At 43.0% G+C, this 21,123-nt stretch overlaps 1 protein-coding gene across 1 annotated transcript in view; it reads left to right on the top strand.

The window, feature by feature from the left end:
* Positions 1-21,123, top strand: part of EXT1 (exostosin glycosyltransferase 1) — a 289,711-nt gene that overhangs the window by 127,333 nt on the left and 141,255 nt on the right. The gene's annotated exons all lie outside the window — the stretch shown is intronic.

The following is a 21,123-nucleotide window of genomic DNA, read 5'->3' as shown; positions in this document are numbered from 1 at the left end:
GAGAGTGGTCGGTAGAAGGGAAGGAGCAGGTGGGAAGGCCAGTTTGACGGCTCTTTCTGCAGGACAGGAGAGCAATGACGGTGACAGGAAGTGGGAAGTGACAGCACTGGCAGATGGGGATGGATTGGAGTAGCACTTTGGAGGAAGACTCAGCAGGAGTTGTAAGTGGATTGCATCCTGAGAGTGGGGAATGGGGAGAGGTAAGGGGGAAGGACCAGGACGAACCCCAGGTCATTTCCCTCCTCCACCTTTTCTCCTTTGCCCTGCCCTTTTCCTCTTTTACCGTCGCAGGAAAAATGAGAGTAGGCTTGTGAGACAGTTGCTTTCATCAGTCAAGGCAGAATCTAGCAATCTGGAATTCTGTGAGGAGTATCTTGAGCCCTCTGGACATTGGTACGGAGTGGTGGCTCGCCATGAATTAATAACATACCCAAGCTATCTTAGATGGGAAGCCAGTCATTTACACCATGGGGGTCTCTTCCTTACAGCTTTGCTACCTTGTCCCTGGTATCTTAAAGACTTTTGTCCCAATGCACCACTGAAAACACGTGCATTAACCCATGGGGCTTTGGGGAGGGGTGGGGAGAATATTGGGACATAGACATATGTAGAATGAAACAATTTAGTTACATGGGAATTTATTTTCTGGCTTTTGTATGTCACTCACTAAAGAAAGGTACAATGGTCCAAATAAATGTTGTTTTGTATGTATGTTTCCCCATGGCACTGTTCTATTACAGAGCTTTGGAAAGGTGAAAAGAGTCCCTTTATCCATTCAAAGATAGAGATTAGGATCCAAATCTGGAACATTTTGTGGTGAAGATTATGCATTTAGTGTTCACTGTGCATTGCCTGGTCTAGTTATTAAACTGTGGAGGGGAGCTGTCTTTGTCATGTTTTTGTTATTCCTTTTTTCAGTATCTTTCTACCAGGATACTCTGGGGGCTTCCACTGGCTAGAGTACGTTTTTCTTTTTTGGCCGCGTTGGGTCTTCGTTGCTGCGCGCGGGCTTTCTCTAGTTGGGGCGAGCCGGGGGCTACTCTTCGTTGCGGTGCGCAGGCTTCTCATTGCGGTGGCTTCTCTTGTTGCGGAGCACGGGCTCTAGGTGCACGGGCTTCAGTAGTTGCAGTGCGTGGGCTCAGTAGTTGTGGCTGTAGAGGGCAGGCTCAGTAGTTGTGGCGCACAGGCTTAGTTGTTCCGGGGCATGTGGGATCTTCCTGGACCAGGGCTCGAACCCCTGCCCCCTGCATTGGCTGGCGGATTCTTAACCACTGCGCCACCCGGGAAGTCCCTGTGCTTTTTAAAATATTCTTCAAGAAGCAGACTCAGTTCTAGAACTTTTGCTACCTGCCTTACCATGACTGTTCCCCACCTCCCTCCCCCAGTTATCATAATAATATGCCATTGTTATCAATAATGAAGACAAATAAATAGTGGATGGGACTCTTGGAGACTAAATGATCCCATTTGGTTTTTAACCCAGCATAGTATAATGTCTTTCTCTTGGGCCTAAGGGCCTGGGGGACGGTTGCATGAGGGGGGGGGGGGGGAGTCATGTCTCTTGGAGTAATTAACACAGGGTTCATGCCGAGGTCTGCTGGTTACCTGCAGCAGAACTGTCAGCTCTGGTCTTCTGTTTCTTTGTGTGGAAAATGGTAATAACAACACTGATCCTGCCTCCATCACAGATTGGTGTGAAAATCAAAGGAGGGGGATAATCAGACCCGAAGTGGCTTGGTTGATTGCACAGCACGGTGTCACCATCTGTGGATGTTAGTGTTAGTTTTAGACCAGTCGTGGTTCTGTTAGGTAGATCCCAAACGAAACCGAGCCTTTCCAGAATCTCTCTTTTCTAGGGAGAATCTCTCTTTTCTAGGACGCCTACCACGTCCTCATACAGAAACCCAGTCTGGTTTACTTCCCTCATTCGTTTAGATAAATTGTGACTCTTTTTTTTAAGGAAGAAACCTCCAGATAAGAAGTACTTTTACATAGTGGAATGTGACCTCTAGATTCTTTCTTGTGTCCTAGCATTTGCATTAAAATTCCAAAGGGGTGAGGTACTGGCTGAAGGAAGCTGATAGATAGGGGATGGGAAAAAGTCATTAACTCATTACTCAGTTTTTATTTTGTAACGACTTAGAATAAGTATACATGTAAAATGCCAGCATAATGATGTGGTTTTAGTTGGAGCCAGATGTGGTCGTTCAGAAATAGGTAAGCAAGGGGTTGCCAGACATTCACACTTCACTGGGCGTCCTGTATTGTTATCAAACCTGGCAACATTCCCCTTGAAGTAAGGTACAACGTACCTACACCCTTCATCGGCAGAGAGCCTCCTAACATCTTGGGACAGAGTGGATGTTGGGTATGTGTTCTGCCTGCTTCATCCAAACAGATACTCCTTTAAAGATCCTAGATACTGAGTTTAGGCAACTTCACTATTAATTACTAATTATTGTGTCAGGAATTCTTTTCCTTGAAATGAAACCCTATCAGCTCTGCCTATGTCCTCATTAACTCTTCAGTTAAATGCCTGGGTTATATATAGCTTAAGGGGAGCTAAGTTTGCTGAAGAAAGAAAACCTAGGGACTAGCTTCACTGTTTGGGTCCTTAAATTTGTCTTCTTTGTTATGTACCTACCAGGCCTTTGGTCTTGAATGTTGAGTACAGAGGTGTTTACATAGATCTCAGACCTCTCACTTGGTCCTCCATATGACCAAGGCCAGTCAATGATTGAAAGGACCCAAAACCCAACTGAGTGTTTCATTTCAGGCAAGGACTATTCTGTCCCTTCTACCATCAATTCCTTGCCCCTTTTTTATGTGTTCTTTGTATCAGGTTTCCAGACTTAAAATGGCTTGTGGTCTACTGTGAGCCCCACATCATCTTTACCTCTCAAATTAACTAACTCATTCGAACTTCATCTCAGCGTCAAGTAATTTCTTTTCCCACTAGCACTTTCTTTTACTTCTTTGCCATACTGAAGGGGCACTTGGATATATGATCATCTGTATGAAAAATCTCAGGATGAAGGGTCCTCTGAAACCTTAATGTACCATGTAACGGTGAGTTCCATGAGTGACCAGTTCCAAAAGATTCTGCCGACGGATGCAGACACTAGAACCTCAATATCTGGGGCCACTCTTCCTTCAGAGATCAGGCCTGAGATACCAATGCCCTGACATCGCCTTTTCGGATGGCAATCCTCAGCTCATCCAAGAGGCTCGCTATCCTTCTCTCCTTACCTCCACCAGGAGCTCTTATCAACTCCCTCTTCCTGCCAGCCCTTCTCCTACTGCGTTATTTTAGGGTAAAGTTGAGTTTGTGAAACAAACTTATACTTATGTAAACCTTCACTGAAGTATAAACTTACATCAAGTGCCAAATCCTAACTTTTTACATTTCACACAGATGGAATCTTACTGTATGTATCTTCATACCTTTTCGGTCTGACTTCAGTAACTCAGCATTGTGTCTGTGGGGATTCGTCCATGAAGTTGTGTTTACCGTGGTTCATTCTTTGTACTTGTCGAGCAGTATTCCACTGTGTGAACGTCCCACAGTGTGTCTGCCCACGACTACTGTGGATGAACATTCTGGTGGTTTCCAGTTTGAGGCTGTTTATGAATAAAGTTCGTATAAGCATCCTTACACATATCTTTTGACGCAAACACTTATTTCTGTTGGCTGTACGGCCACACGAGGAATAGTAGTAGGTGATTCGCGTGAGATTCTTAATGGGAGAGATTGAATTTGATACTGAGAATTATGCTTCATAGTAAGCCTTATGGGGTATCTTTTTCCATGAGTTGAAAAATAGCTCTGATAGAGGTCTGAATATTTTTTTGCTTGATACTCTTACAGAAACTATTTCTCCAAGTTACCAATGCCATTTTGAAAATGAATTCGGGTTTGGTGTGTGTGTGTGTGTGTGTGTGTGTGTATGTGTGTGTGTGTGTGTGTGTGTGTGTGTTTTAACCCCGAGCCCACTGCTTTAAGCTCATGTTATTATTTTCTTTATTAGCCATTTTCTCTTTTCTAGCATACAGATTATTTTTGAAAAAATAGTAACATATGGGTTCAGGGGCAACACTGTCAGAGTCTTTCTTGTAAAATTACTCCTGGCTTGACATTGAACTACAGATGACAAGTTTCCCAAATTACATGAGGTGAAACTAAAACTAAAGTGAGGAGGTTAAGTTTTCAAATGGATGTATTTGGGCAGCAGGCATTTATGGGGCACCATGTGAAGCCCTCACACTGTCAGGTACCCAAAAATATAGCCATTATTTGCAAGGAGCTGACAGTTAGGTAGTGGGGGGCAGAAAAGGAAACCAGTGCTTTTAATGTCCTTTAAATATTGCTTTGCATGTTACAGGGGAGGATGGGAGGGTGGGAGGGGATGGAGGCAGAGAGGGTGGCAACATGGGAGCACGGATGTAGGGCATCTGAGTCGGACTGAGACTCGGAGAGGGCGTCCTAGAGTAGATTTTGAAGGAAGAGAAAAATTTAGATATTTTGGGGAAATAGGGTGGAGTCAAGGGCTTGTATTCCAGGCAAAGGGACCAAATAGCATGTTTAAAGGAATGGAGGCATGAAATAGTATTATCCATCTAGTAGCCAATTTAGGGGATAAAACATGTTCTATTCCATTGATGATGCTATTGCAATATACATTTCTGGAATGCCTCTTTTGGAATGACTTTCAGAGCTAATTTTCAAACCATACCAGAAAATCACTCTTGATACTTTTATAGCTTTGACCCACATGGTATTCCCCAGCTGGATACTCACCAGATTTGTCTCCTGAATGCTTTTGGCTCATTCCAAAGCAAAACAGTCTGTCTTCAGAAGGTTTAAGACTTACCACTATTGAGAACATTCAAACACTGGGTGTGCCTCAGAACTCAGAAATCAATACCAAGAGGCCAGTTGTGTGTAAAAAGCACTTATCATTGGGATACATCTATAACCTCCTACGGTTGAGGTTCACTTTCAGCTTTTAACCAAGTTTCTATTTTAGAGATTTTATGTCAAAATTGGATCACTTTGTATGATGAGAGTTAGTGGATGTGCCTTATAACAAGCCCAAGTGCTTTTGGAAGAAGAAATCTATTCTTGTAACATTATAACTAGCCCTGGATTTGGTGAAACTGGCTTGTAGACCATGGAATCAAGGGTCATCTGGGAGATAGCATCGAGAAGTGAAAGCCACATCATGGTGATGTTTGTCTGTGATGTCGGCCAAATTGGAGTAACAGAAAGGCAGATCCATGAAGCCATGGAGCAGATGGGGAAAGGTGGGGGAGGACAGCAGGACAGAGAAGAGGGTTCGGGAAGGCGGGAGGTGGCATCCAGAGAGTCAAAGTAGCTGGCCCAGCTCAGGCAACCATCAGTTAAATGTCTTGCCTCCAGCTGTATATTTTGAGTTCATTGACTCCTGTGACATGTGAGCAAAAATAAACCAAAAGCCTTCCTAGTGTCAATGTAGATCTGATCTGTTATCTCTCATGTATTTAGTTAATCAATGCCAGTTGTTTTTGAAGGTGGGAATAGTTTTGTGGCCCAATGAGTTGGGAGGGGAAAGGAAGAATGATCAGCTTTTTATCTTTAGGTAAAGACTTTATTTAATGAGGAAGTAAACAACTGGAGCTGGTCTACACTGGTCTAAAAGCTTACTTAGGGTCCTGTCGGGTGACTTATTTGTTTCCACTGTTCCAGTAGTTCATGTGAGTTATCTTTAATGTGGCTTAAATAAAACCACATATACCACGTGCCTATGGGTAATTAGGTTCCAAAATCAGTTTTTGCTTGTATCTTTTTTTCCAGATGTATTTGTAGACAGGGTGTAAAGGCCCCATATTAAACTAGCATAACCACCACTGATTTGCAGATAGCCATAAACGCATTTGGGGATGGAAATCCTGAAAGATGCCATAGTTTTCACCTATTTATCCACACACATTACATATTCTCATACAGTTTGGCTTAGAACCACGTTAGGATCAACCAGTGCCCTCCGGGCCAAGAGGGTTTCCAATATGGCAGTTGCAGTGGAAAGGGAGGGGCTTACTGGCGATTTTCACTCCCCTGTCGTTTTATCTTGTATCCTGCGTGGGCATCGGTTTCCTGAGGATGTCCACACTGACTCAAGGAGAAGTGTCCAGAGAGGTTTCACACTTCAGTACAGAAGCACCAGCACTTAATTTCTCATGGAAAGAAAATATTTTACGGTGTCCCTACAAGTTCCCCAAATGCTGCCACATAGTTTGTGTCTGAAAATACTGTTCAGGGCTTCCCTGGTGGCGCAGTGGTTGAGAGTCCAACTGCTGATGCAGCGGACACAGGTTCGTGACCCGGTACGGGAAGATCCCACAGGCCGCGGAGCGACTGAGCCCGTGAGCCACGCTTCCGGAGCCTGTGCTCCGCAGCGGGAGAGGCCACAACAGTGAGAGGCCCGCGTACAGCAAAAAAAAAAAAAAAAAAAAAAAAAAACTGTTATCGGAAAAGGTCTGTTCTTGGTTTTCAGAATCTTTCTTTGGCTTCCGGTGAAACATATGAAAACTATTGAAGAAAAGTTATCGGCATTTGATTGTACATTTGCCACTATAATATGTGTACACGTGTGTGTTGTGTGGGAGTGTGCTTCCCAGCCCAGAATGGAAAAGAGGCACTTAGACTGTAATGAGCTTGCTCTCCTGGTATGCCTTCACCTCCTCCTACCATCTGAGCGAGAGCGGTTTCATATATTCTCTTCCAGCAATTGACCTTTCCTGTGTCTACCTATTACTTACTAATTTTGTGTCCGGCACCCTTGCCACAAATTTGCTTTTCAAGTGTTAAAAAAAAAACAACAGTAAATATTCCTCTAAAATGTTTATTGCTCTGCAAAATAAACGGGCAGAGGTTATAAAACGTGCATCTGGCACAGTGGATTCTTCAGCTGCTCTCTGGAAATCCAGGAGCCTCTACCAGTGCCAAACTCGATTTCATTTTTCTGTTGTTCAAGTTGTCATAAGTTACGAATGGTCCTCTTGGTGATTCTGAACACGTTGGCACAGACCTCAAGAATGTCTTATTGGGCGAAAAAAAAATCAAGAAAGGGGGTAGCATTTGCAGAACGAGTAAACCCAGGTGATTATTAGGCATCTGTAATCTACAGGACCGCCATTCATTCAGTGGGCTTCTCTGGAGTGGAGGGCAGGGGGAGGAAGGATGCTGCACCTTCTGTAGCTCTTCATCACTGATAGTAATCGAATGGCTTCTTCACTTCCTTGCAGTTAAACCATTAATAATCATGAAAAGCTTATAAACTCTGGATTTAATCTTCATCGATACATAAAACTCAAAGAGTGATATCCTTTGAATATAAGTAGACCTTTTCTCTAATGTATCCTCAGAACTGCCTTTCTCCCTTTAGGTTTCTGTGATTCCCTTAACTCCGAGAAGGGTGAGGAGCCCTGGTATGATTTGGATCAGGAAACATGCCTCAGGAACTATTTTGTGACTTTGGACCCCTGCTATGTTTTACGGGTTGGCCAAAGTTTATCAGGTAATTTCCACTCCAGGAATGTGCCCCAGTTACTCAGGCTCTGGGGGCAGAGGAGTTGGAGTAGTGTTTGTGGGAGGGGTGGAAGAGATGCATTTCCCTTTGAATTTCTATAGTGAGTGAAGTCCTGTGGTTTGAAATAAGCGCAGGTAAGTTGCAGGCTACTCACTTTGGAAACAAGATGAATTAAGATCCTTCTGCTGTTTCTGGGAGCTGAGGGCAAGCTGGGCGAACACTTGGGGGGCTGAGACAGGCCAGGTCCCTGCAGCACAGTGCCTCTGGAGGGAGTTGGGGCAGGAGAGGACGTAACAGCATTTGAGGAGCTTCTCTTAACCCAGAACCACACTAGGTAATCCCTCAAGTTTCCTCATCCTTCCTTCCTAGAATCCTATGAGAGAAGCCTTACCACCTTTATTTTGTTTAGTTGGAAAAACTGAGATAACCCAGGATTACACTGCCTGTAAGTTACAGAGAGTGGCAGAATTGGAGCCCTTGTTCTCCAAGTATAATCCTCTGCGTGTACCCTCTCTTGTATGTGTTCTCACTTCATTTAAATCTGACTTGCAAGGAATTTTTGATCAATCTCAGCCAGGTCTGTAATTGCTAAATCATGATGTATGCACCCAGATCATGAAGAATTTCAACTAAACCAGTCCTTTTTTTTTTTTAACATCTCTATTGGAGTATAATTGCTTTACAATGGTGTGTTAGTTTCTGCTTTATAACAAAGTGAATCAGCTATACATATACATATATCCCCATGTCTCCTCCTTCTTGCATCTCCCTCCCTCCCTCCCTATCCCACCCCTCTAGGTGGTCACAGAGCACCGAGCTGATCTCCCTGTGCTATGTGGCTGCTTCCCACTAGCTATCTATTTTACATCTGGTAGTGTATATATGTCAATGCTACTCTCTCACTTCGTCCCAGCTTACCCTTCCCCCTCCCGTGTCCTCAAGTCCATTCTCTACGTCTGCGTCTTTATTCCTGTCCTGCCCCTAGGTTCTTCAGAACTATTTTTTTTTGTTTGTTTTTAGATTCCATAAATATATGTTAGCATATGGTATTTGTTTTTCTCTTTCTGACTTACTTCACTGTGTATGACAGTCTCTAGGTCCATCCACCTCACTACAAATAACTCAATTTCGTCTCTTTTAACCCACTCTTCCCCAAAGTGTGGTCCGTGGACCACACACCTTGAAATCATGTGGGGCCTTTGCTGAAATGCTGATTCCTGGGCCCTGCCTCCAACCAAGTGGATCCCAAGTTCTGAGGGTGGAGCCCAGGTATAAGCACTCTGGGAATTTCTGTTGTGCCCAAAATTTGAGAGCTCTGGGATACGACCTCTTTATAGCGCTGCAGTATAAAAAGGTCTTAGGGATAGGGATGGCTAAACCACTATGTCTGCAGGCAACTCGTATGTGAATTCTGCCTGAAGAACATCTGGCTCTATCTCCTCATTTGACACAAAAGGAAATTGTGGTTTGGGGGGTTTAAGTAATGGTTAAAATTCTCCTGGCTTGTTTGCAGTAAAGCAGAGACTAGGACCAGTTCTTCTTTCTCCACACTGTAGCTCGCTGCTTCCAGCCTTTTAAAAATCAGCTAATCAAGGAAACTTGGATCCATTTCAATCCTGTCAGTGACCCTACACTCCACATAAAAGATGAGTCCTGGGAGAACAACCGTTCTGATTCACACTCATTTGAATGTTGAAAAAAACTGTGCATTTCTTCAGAGTTCTCTGTAGGAGGTGGAAAGATTCAATAAGCTAGCTAAAAAGGTTTCCATCACACACACACACACACACACACACACACACACACCCACACCCACACACACAGAGCCGCATACAGCCTGGGTCTGTCACAACATATGAAGGGTGGGAACTGGCAAGCATGCATAATTTAGGCAAGATTTTCATGGATTTTTCAGTATTTGCAGGTGATTTCTTAAACTATATATTAAAACACTTCCATAAAGATTAAGCTGGAATTTCACCGTGGGCTCAAAAGGAAGAGAATTGGTGTTTCTGGGATTCATGTGCATATTTTAACATGAGGCATTTCACTTTTTTTTTTTTTTTGCGGTACGCAGGCCTCTCGCTATTGTGGCCTCTGCCGTTGCGGAGCACAGGCTCCGGATGCGCAGGCTCAGCGGCCACGGCTCACGGGCCCAGCCGCTCCGCGGCATGTGGGATCCTCCCGGACTGGGACACGAACCCGTGTCCCCTGCATCGGCAGGCGGACTCTCAACCACTGCGCCACCAGGGAAGCCCGCATTTCACTTTATGTCATGAGGAAGGTCTCACACGATGGCTGACATTTTGAGTTTGTAGGACTGAACACACCGATTGCCAGACAATTCTGGACGAACAAAAGGTGGAAGAGATTGCTTTGGAAAACTGTTCAATTCAGTTAAGAAACATCCCTGAGTAAAATTTACTTGTTTATTATTTATGAGTTCTCATAGAATAGTGCGAAAGATACTTCTTGGTTGGGGGTCCGTGGGGAGGAGACAAAATCCTGCTTGTTGGCAACAAAATCCTGCTTGTTTGCATTTTACTTTGGAGCCCAAATCGTGGGGCTTCTCCTAGAAGGCTTGGACCCTGCTCCAAGGCCTTCCGTAGTAAATGTGGCTGCTTTGTTTTGTTTCCTAATTGTTTCATTTGTAAGAGTCGTATCTGCTGGAGAAAGATGGTAAATATTTTTGTACCAGGTCTGCTTTTTGCATTTTGCTTCTTTCTTTATACACCATCATGGCATAGAACCTATTTTTGCTTAATAGTTTTGGGCACGAGAAGGAGTACATACTTATTCTTTCCACATAATATTATTGAGCACCTTCTGTGCTCAATATTATAATGACGCTCCATCCAGATTACTGAACACAGCTGTATACGGTAGGTAGTGTATAGTCAAATATTTATTGCTTTACATAAAGCAGAACGGGTAGTGTTTAATTAAGAGCATGTGCTTTGGGATGAGGCAGGTTGCATTTGAACCCCAGCAATGATGCTTGTTGCTCCTTGTATCATCTTGGGGAGGTTGCTTACCACCACTCTGCCTTAGTTCACTCTTCTGAGTTAATAGTAACTCTCAGTGATGTTTTGAAGATTAAATAGCAGACTGCATGAGTAGGCGCTCAGTAACTGACAAGTGCAATGGCTGTTGTTGTTATTATAATTAGCAAGAACCATAACAATAGTAGTCAGTCCGTTATTGAATTATCTAAGTGTTCATCCTACTTGACTTTTGAACTTTGGCAGGAACATCTAGGCATAATTTCTGGGTTAGGCTCCCCCCCCCCGCCGCCCCAAATTAGGTTTCTTCAGTTCCTATCTGTATTTTATGATGTTTCCATTTTGATCATATTACCCCAAGTTAACCACGTTGAAATTTTAAGCATGGAAGCCTGAAGAGGTCTCCTTTTCTGAAAGGGTCCTTTTTTGTTTGTTTGTTTTTAATTTAATAACTGATGTTTCTTAAGTTTTTGGTCTGAGGAAAGGGCAGCATTTCCTTGGCTGTTGGCCCAAAGACGTAACAATAGGAGCTGGTCCCTGAACAGAAGTGTGGAGTTTGTGAGTGAAGAGTTGGTCACTCAGACAGCCCTCCTCCCTCAGACATTCAGGTGCATTCTGGGAAAGTTAACTGAATTCAAAACACTCACCTTGGCAGTGTCACCTTTAAGTGCCAAGCACAAAACTGTAATGAGCTTCCTTTCTCATAATTCTTCTTTTCATGATTTTTCTCAGCTGGTTTCTTCAAAGGATTATTTGTAAAGACCTTTATGGTGTGTTATGATTTAATCAGATGTAGCTCGAATTTCCCAAGATGTGTTAATTATCATCGCCACACAAGTGCAGCAGAGGAAGCAAAATGTTTTTCATCTGGGCAGGTTGAGGGTTTGTTTAAAATGTACTTAGGGCCATTAGGATGAAATCAAAATGTAGTGCACGGTAATTATGCATGAAATAAAAGATTACCTGCTGTTTAAGTAGCCAGTTTCCTGATAATATTGCAATAAAGTCTTGAGAGAAAATTGGTTTCCCAATAGCAGTAGAACACCTTATTTAAGGGGACAAAGTGAACTGTATTAGGTTTAAAAATGAAAAAGAGTTAAGGAAAAGAAAAATAGATTTTATCATTAAAATTATCAGTGGATATTATCCTCAGTCTTAAAGAAAAGTTACTGTTTTAGTCTTTCCCTTGATCCAAATAGAGGATGATTTGTTTGTGTTTAAATAGCAATGGAGTTGGTATATTTCAGATTTGATTAAATACAGAAAAGAATAAATGTCTTATGTAAGAAGGGAAAGGCATATGTTAGCCTTAGTATATGAGAGTAGTCAAAAGCCTGACTTCAGAAATCAGACAGATGCCAAAGTTGAAATACAGTCCGCATACTTACTAGCTGCATGGCTTCTGCCATGTTACTTCACTTCTCTGACCCTCAGTTTCTTTATCGGCAAAATGAGGCTGTTAATATAATACACCTTGTGGTAAAGATTAAATGAGATAATGTAAGTAAAGCCCTTAGCGAGACATGTTTATTGTATAATAGTGGTAAATCAACATTAGATGTCATTATCATGTCAGTTGGGGCTATGACTGATTGAAAATAGTCTGAATAGCAAGGGGAAAATTTTTGAACTTTGGAATTCTGAACACATGTAGTATATATAAGGTAGAAATCTCATTCCATGTTGGAATTGGATGCTGCTTTGTGGAACTATGATGGTGAGGATGATATGAAGTTGACAAATGTGCTGATGTGGAGAATTCTCAGCGTCACCCACTGGATCATTACTTTTTACCTTTTGGAGAGAATTAATATGAAATAGACCTGTTCATGACGATTTGGCTAGCAAAATAGGTGATTTCTGCAAAGATTTTCCTGCCACAGACCTGTCCTTGGGGAAAAAGAAATAATTTTCTTGGTTATTCCTCCAGTAGGAAATTTGGACATTGCCCTTTTTGTTCATGGTTGAAGAAGTTTCTAGTTACTCCGTATATCTGAACTATCTGTGTGAACAGTTAACACATACTGAGGATTAAAAATTAACTAGTTACAGAAAATCCTTTTTTTTTTTTTTAATTCTAATAAAGTAACTTCTTTTGGGGTATTAGAGAAAATGTTCAAGAGATTCACTAATATTTATTGTGGTTTTTTTTTTTTTTTTTGGTTGTGTTTTTTTTGCGGTACGCGGGCCTCTCACTGTTGTGGCCTCTCCCGTTGCGGAGCACAGGCTCCGGACGCGCAGGCTCAGCGGCCATGACTCACGGGCCCAGCCGCTCAGGCTCCGGACGCGCAGGCTCAGCGGCCATGGCTCACGGGCCCAGCCGCTCCGCAGCATGTGGGATCTTCCCGGACCGGCGCACGAACCCGTGTCCCCTGCATCGGCAGGCGGACTCTCAACCACTGCGCCACCAGGGAAGCCCTGATTCAAATTTATTGATCCAGTTACATAGCTGGCAATGTGGTAGCGCTTTCACAGTTTCTATCAAACTTAAGAATAACTGGAAGGGAAGAGGAAGAAAAAGATTCTTGCTCCATATGTATTAGAAAACTATCCTTTAAGTTCCAAAGGTTGTATGTGGGCTTCTGAATTGCATGATTATCAATCTGCAAGACCTTGAGACTATTTATGTAACCAGAGGCTTCTGACCCCAAAATGCCAGCATCATTTTTGGTGGTCTTTAGAGCGAATGTCCCCTTGTTTTTCATGTATCCATTAAAGAACTGAATGGAGATATTTAGTGCTCTTCTGCCGAGGGAGTCCTCAAATTGGCCTCACCATTTGGTTCCAGGTTGTTAATTGAACAGTAGCAATCAGCCTGCATGATCTTTAATGTTCTGACGCTGCTGACTGATGCCTAGGACATCAGACATTAGGTAATGCACTACGAAATCATTCTGTACTCAAGACTGAAGAAAGCAACACATCACTTGGACCGTGTTTTTTCTTTATCCTCAAGGTCCAGAGGATGTGCCTGTTGATCTTTCCGTGGTCTAGTTAACTGTCAAACACCCCATATCTCAAGCCCGACGTGAAGGGTACTGAGAGTTAGTTAGCGTGAAATCATTTATTTTTGGTTCTTCCTTTTGCTTCATTTGTTTATCCAACAAATACTTATTAAATGTCCACTATGTGCCAGGAGACATTCTCCTAGGCACCTGGAATGTACCAGTGAGTAAAACCAAGATTTCTATTTGTGTGAAATTCACACCCTGCCTGAATGGAGGGGTTTGGGATTCTTTAAGGAGTCCTTTGCCTCCTTTCATTACATTTGGAAAGAAGGATTAAATCAGAAGGCAAAGTACAAATCCTGTTTTGGTGAACTAACATCTATTCCCTTACCCTCTACCCCCTGCCCCCCAAACTACCACACATACACACCTTTCTGGGAGGAGGAAAGGAAAGCAAGATAGAATTTGTTGTGCAGGGCAGTGTTTGTTATGATCATACTAAAGGTCTGTATAACTCAGTCTCCCAGTCTTAGTAATTGGCATTTTATAGAATCAGCTTTGACTATCTCCTTGTTGCCCCACTGGACAGTTCTTCAACTTTCTTGGCACCAAATGTTCTACCTTCTCCAAGAATGTATGATTACGGTCGTTATTTTTTTCTTTCTTTTTCACGTACAGTACTTTAGAAGCCAGTGTGATAGCTGTCCTTAGGGGATCCTTATAAAAACTTAGCAGACAAGAATTATAAGCACTTCATTGGAATTCTACTAATTCTGGATCCCTGATCAACTGGGAGGGTTGTCTAGATGGAAGCTTATCTTTGCTTTACATTGCTATCTTCAAAGATAATGTACATTAAAAGGATAGAGGGGAAATATTTAAAGTATATAAGTAAACAAATGGTAAAGAGCACTTGAATTCCCCACAGCAGGTTCTTTGAGCATGAACAGTGGTTTGTACTTAAAATTAATATTCCATGTTTAATAGCTTTCACCAGCTTTAATCAGCATAACCATTTCGTCAAAATTATTGAGACTTTCATCGAATGAACCTGACTTCGCAGGGGTGGGGAGGGGAGACGGGTTGCATATAATAAAATGAATTTATATTTGGGGGTAAACAGCCACACACCTCGTACTCTTGGGAATAAAGTAGTTAGCAGTGGCTAAATTTGATTCGCCACATTCACAGAAGCAACACAAGCAGTTTCTGCTTTTCATAGCATAGATTACTAGAAAGAAGCGTATTCCAAGTGGATAATGGCTTAGTATAGCCACTGTGTGGCCTGCAGTACCTTCTTCTACCAGGAGGTGGTAGTTCTTTCAATTCAGGAAGCTGATCCTCTGACCAAGATTACCTGGTAATTGATTGAGGGAGAAAGAAGTGACCAAAACTGACAAATAAGGACTTTGACGTGACACTATATAAATGGACAGACTCCGAGGCAACGGAAAGAAGGAAATGATTACCTTGCTAGCTTTTTTCCCCTCTGCGCTGATCATTCCTAATGAATACCTGAGATCTTGCCAAGACAGATTTTCCTAACTTCTGGATGATAGTGGGAAATTCATAGTTCACACAAAGAGTTAGGAGATTGATCGCTAAGACCCCTTTAAGGCTGAGGTAGCAGCTCAGCCTACCACATCAAGGTACTAGTCCAGGTACATCTTGCTGTAGGGAACCTGCAGCTTCTCTTGGATACACTCCTGAGAAAGTTCTAGCCATCCTTCGGGTGCAAGACTGACGCTTATTTTCTGCAACAGTATTTGTTCCCAACAGAAGATTGCTGAAGAATCTCTTTATATGGGATATTTTGCAATAAGTGCATGTAGGTTGCATGTTTGCAAGTAGCATCCAGTTTGAAAAACTCATTTTAAAAGCTTTTAGGAATTCACAGGTGTAGACTCGTAACATGTCAACTCATCTCATAATGATTCTTTTGGTACATCCAGATTTCTCTATGCTGGGTTTGCTTAAATTCACTATAAATCTTAATTGCGAAGCACATTGAAGTCAGTGATTAATATCAAAGATAACTATTTATCCTCAGGCCTGTATGCTAGGATTTTTTTTTTTTCCCCTCAACTCCATATGCTCCTTCCTTGACATCTGCTTCAAAATCAAGAAATGCTTTGGACAAGTAAACGCCCTGAAATTTGGTCAGAATTAGAGCGTCTTCAGTACCACAGAAAAGACTACTTCCCCATTAAAAAAAAAAGTTTGTGAGTGTCAGGCAGAGTCTTGCACCTTTTTTTGGTTTTTCTCACTGCTAGAATCACCAGGGCCAGGGCGGAGCATAGAACATCCCAGGCAGATTTCACCACTGTGGAATTCTTCTTCATTATTATTTGAAAAAGCAAAGAATTCGTTGCAGCCCTTTGGTGCACTAACACTTGCATAGTTTGCCCCAGGCCTCTCATAAGCAGCAGTATCTAAAATTAAATGTCTAATTTCACTGCTTCGACATCCTTTGTTGGCGCGGCATCTGGGATGCCCATTATCGCTTCTCCAAGATGGCCGCCTCGGGTAGTCCATTCAGTCGAAATCAAATTGTAATTAAACGATTTTAGTTTTACACACCCGCCTTCTCATTTTTCTCCAGTTATTATGCATGGTGAAAACTCCTCACCGCACAGATGCACATACTCATGATGGTGTACGAAAGACACAGAACCGTTTCCTAAGGTTCACTCTTTCATCTCGTTTCCTTTTCTATCTCACGTCAGCTGAGTACCTCTAAGATGAGATGGTGATGGTGGTCAGTAATTTGTGTTGGGTCTAGGTGAGTAAAAGCCGGAAGAGTCCATTAGGTTTGGAGCTTTTTGTAAGTTTTTGAAGAAAGTAAAGGCGTAGTGAGGGTAAAATGTTTGTGAGTGCGTTTAGATTACTTGTACCAAATAGCTTTAAGTTTTACCATGAAAAATGCCAGTTTTATTCAATTTGCAAATTAATCCATAAGTTACGTTTTGTATTTTATCAGGTATTTATTATGTGTACTCATTGTGCTAAATGTAGTCTTCTATCGAACGGACTGGTCCTAACAACCCTGTGAGGTCAGGTGGAAGCTTTGAGAGGTTAAGTAACCTAACCATGGTTATAGAGAAAGTAAGTAGCGAAACTGGGCTTCTGGGGCAGAGGTGGGAGAGGAACTTAGACATTCAGCCTTCTCAGTGTGGTTCCTAACCTCTAACACCAGCCTCCGGGGCCTGATGCAGGGTGGTCTGGACAACTGTATTATGAAGAAACATTGTGATTCATCCATTACGAGCTTGGGCTCTGGAATCAGACACATAGGAGTTCAACCTCATTCTTTCCCTTGCTCTCTATGACCTCTAGCATCTCACCTGTGAAATGGAGATGAAGAATCTTTGCCACGAGGGTGGTTGGAAGTTTAAGGAAGATAATGGAAGGTGTTTAAGCAGCATCGCATCCACAGGTGATGGTGATGACAGCCATGAAGATGTGAGGACGGTGTAGGTAACTGTCTCCCAAAAGCACAGAGGATGCGACATCTTTATTGGTGGGAGCCTCAAGCAGAGCGGAGTGATGGATGCTCCATGCCCAAAGCCGTGATGGGTAGAGGCGAGGCCAGGGAAGGAGGCAGGAGCCCAGGCAGGCTTGTGTACAGGCACCAGAGTTCTGTATCTCCTCCAGGAAAATGGCCTGCCCCCTGATGGCTTTCCCTAGTGAGAGCAACTTTCCCAGGCATGAGCCCCTCTTCAGCCATCATGCCCTCACTCCAGGCACAATCTGTTTCCCGGGTGCAAAGAGGTGCTAGTTGGAGGAGGTGTCAAACATTAGATGTCCTCAGCATTCGTCTGGGGCCTTGTGGCTGATAGGCCCCAGCTAATAGTATAGTTAGAACTAGACCCTTGGATAAAAGGCAGTAATGGGGGAACAGAAGACTTCAGATGAACTCATCCTGTTTCTGGTTCTTGGTGGCTTCAGAGAAGAGACTTCCACGTGGACTAAAATGAGGATGTTTAATAGAGAAGCCAGAGATAGTAAGTGCAAGACTTGTGGAGGGAAATGAATGGTGTATTTAGGAAAAAAAGTGGATCTTTGGATCTATTTTTAACTGAATAATTTAAACTCCAGTAAATTACTTATTTTTGACTGGTCAAATTTAAAAAAGGGGTTCAGTTCTACTTGCAGGGACTAAAGCTGGAGCCTGTAGGTACATAGTTAAATGCTCAGGGAATATTTGCTGACCAATGAACTCGAAGATTATTGTGTTGCTCTGATACATTATTTTTAGAGTTTATTTTTATTGTTTTAATTTGGAAAGCAGGTAAGCAGTCTGATAATTATATTAGAATTACTGATTTAAATACAAGGAAATATGAGTGTTAGTCCAGATTTGATTCAGCAACTATTTTGATGACCGAGTTTTGTTTTGGCTTATGTGGATTCGGTTTCGATGTTTCTCCACTATCTAACTCTTGGGGATGATGGGCAGTGATCTGTGTTTTTTGTTTGTTTTTTTTACTTTTTTTTCGGTACGCGGGCCTCTCACTGTTGTGGCCTCTCTCGTTGCGGAGCACAGGCTCCGGACGCGCAGGCTCAGCGGCCATGGCTCACGGGCCCAGCCGCTCCGCGGCATGTGGGATCCTCCTGGACCGGGGCACGACCCCGTGTCCCCTGCATCGGCAGGCGGACTCCCAACCACTGCACCACCAGGGAAGCCCAGTGATCTGTGTTTAATTCAAGTGTGAGACACACACTTGACACAGGTTTGGTTCCTTTTGGAAGTCAGGAGGTTGTAGGAGGTTTAGGGTCATGTAGAGAACTGTGAAGACATCTCTCTGTATTTCATTTCCTGAGCCCTATCCACACACCCCAGTACTGCTTCTCACTTTCCTCCACTCCTTCTCCTGCGTACTTGAAAATCTGGATGTGTTCCTATGAGCTTGGGCTATTGCTCACAAAGAACTTTTCACTTGAGAAAAGGCTTGAGGGATGCTTCCCCTCTGCTTTAACTTAGTCCCCATTTTAATGTCTCTAAACTTTTGAATATGAAATGCATCTATTAAGAAACTTGTTACCAGGAACTCTTGAGGTAGTGGTCGGTTTTGTTAAAGGAATTAACAAAATTCCTTCCCCTGCTCTCCAAAATCACCACTGAGCTCCACATTTACTAGTTCTTATTTTTAGAATGAGCTGACTGTAATAGTCGGTTAAGATAAGATCATTTCAGCATCTAAAGGCGTTATTCTAAGGAAGCCCATTTCAACAGAAACACAGTTAAGTATCTTGAACTGCACAGTTATGCTTTTGATGTTGAGCTGGAAATGAGTATTTTTATCTTCTTTAAAGACTGGGCAAAGGAGAAGGAAAAGAATGGACTTTTTTCACTCCCTCCACCCCATAACCTCCATTAAAAATTTTAAAAAGAAGTACAGATATTCTCACATTTGCTGAAATTCTGTAGCGCGCCATTAAAATGTCTGTGAGTATATAAGCAAAACAGGGCTTTGCTGTCTTAAAGACTTACCTGGGGGGACCTTGAGGAATCTGCATTTCTGTAACACCCTCACCCCTCATTCCTAAACACACATGCACATACCTGTCTAGGTCAAGTCCCCCATCCTTTGCAGATAAGAGTAGGACCCTGCAGGCACAATTTTACAGTAAGACACAGTCCTGATTAAGACATTGCGTGGCGGCTGTTAAGAATTGTCCCCTTTACCCTTTCAATAAAAGTCTGGATTTTTCATTCCACAACTTTGGTAATGGTCCATACCAGAGTCACAGATTGGTAAGAGTGAACCGGATCCCTCATCTCCTGGGGGAGGAAACTAAAGCCAAGTGAGTGGAAGTGACTTCCGCAGGGCAGGGCCAAGCTTGTGCCAAGGGTACTTCGTTTCCCATTTCAAGGTTCAAGGTCTGTCTACCGTGTGAGGCCCCTGCAGGGAAAGGCCTGCAGCTGAGGAAGAGCAGCCTTTCTCTTCTGGGCAGGGGGCAGGGGGCAGCGCGAACTCATTGTCATTGAAGGAGTTACTGGCTTTTTATCAGGAGGCCCTGGCGTCGATTTAATTTAGTGCCACTATGTTGTTGGTTGAAGAGTTTGTAATTTTTTCAGAAGTAATGGATTTAACCAGTTCCTCCGCTTTCATCCTGGCATCTTAGCAGTAATGAGGTGATGCAGAATACTCTTAAGACATGCACGCCTGGGATCTTCTGCTTTTCGTACTCTGTACTCTGGGTCTAAGTCTTTGTGACTGTTAACACAGTGTTGTCACCGAGACACAAAGCAGGGAGAACTGCTTTTCCAGAACTGTCAGGTGGTTGAAAGTTAAAACGCAAATTATGACTATGTTGTTACAGCCTGGGAAAAGGGAAACAGCATGCTTCAAACTTGCCACTTCCTTCGCCGGGGTGGAAATTGTGTTGGTTGTAGGGTTAAATTTGGCCAACAGTTTCCGATTCTCAGCCAATGGTGCCCACCCCAGGGAGGCAGGTATTGTGAGCCAGCTCTTCAGTGTATTTCTGCCCCCTGACCGTCTTCTTTCTCTCTTCTCTTTCTCTGTATACGTGTATATTGATGCCCATTGGTAAGGAACCCTAGCTTGGAATGCAGTTGCCTCCCACTTTAGAATCTGAAGGTGAGAAAGCAAAGGTAACCCTTTTCTCTGTCTTAAAATACTTCCTTGCAATCCCTTGTGCCCGCTCACGGGATGGTAGTTGGGGTCTTTCAGCAGTAGTAAGGAAATACTATTTTTACTCTCTGTTTTGCTATTTAAAAAAAATCCATGCTTGTCATTTTGGGACCTTTTTCTGTAGCATCATTATCTATTAATAACCACACTTAAAAGAGATGCAGGGGGGTTCAGATCATCTGTAAACAGCAGATATTCTAACATTATCATGATGTGCTTCTGAATTAGCTGCGGTATGCTATTGGTAGCACATTTGTTTTCAGTAGTTCCCAGATGCAGGGAGTGTGCAGCATGGTGATGGAGCTTTGAATTATAACCCCGATGAGCACTGTGGTGGGCTTTAAAGTAAGGCTCCAGATTCAGTCCTGCGTTTGACCCTCTGGTCTAGTCATTGTCTGTATCATTTGGCGAGGATGGATATCAATCTCCCTAACAGGAAGTCCAGTTCATTCTGTGGCTCAGGCATGTTCTAGGATTCTAGGTACTTGACATTTTTCCATGTTGCCATCTCAGCACACCTGTTTTGGTCACAAGCTGATTCTCATCAGGATGTGGCAACTTCTGGAAGTTTCCTCCTTGGTTCTCCTCTTAGGAGCAAGGAGACCATTCCTGGAGCCCCTTAAAAGACTTCCGTCACTGGAGAGCAGAAGAGCAGTGTCGTGACAGGCTAACCCAGCCGTGAGCCATCCTCTGAGGGGAATCAGAGCTGGAGCTGATTAGTCTCCCCCAAAGCAAATGGCCTGGGGATAAGAGTAGACACACAGTGGGAATTCTTCTAGAAAGGAGGATGGAGGCCCGAAATGGATGTTGGGGTGATAATGAAGATGCCAACCTCAGCCTCAGTTTCCTCAGTTGTAAAATGAGGACAACAGTGGTTCTTAATGGGATGATTATGAGACTCAAATGAGTTAATACTATAAAGCACCTAAGAGAGGTCCAGTCACAA

This window comes from Tursiops truncatus, chromosome 17 (genome assembly GCF_011762595.2).
Source record: "Tursiops truncatus isolate mTurTru1 chromosome 17, mTurTru1.mat.Y, whole genome shotgun sequence".
NCBI lineage: Eukaryota > Metazoa > Chordata > Mammalia > Artiodactyla > Delphinidae > Tursiops > Tursiops truncatus.
Note: the sequence above shows the minus strand (reverse complement) of the source record. Positions and strands in the feature narration are given on the sequence as shown.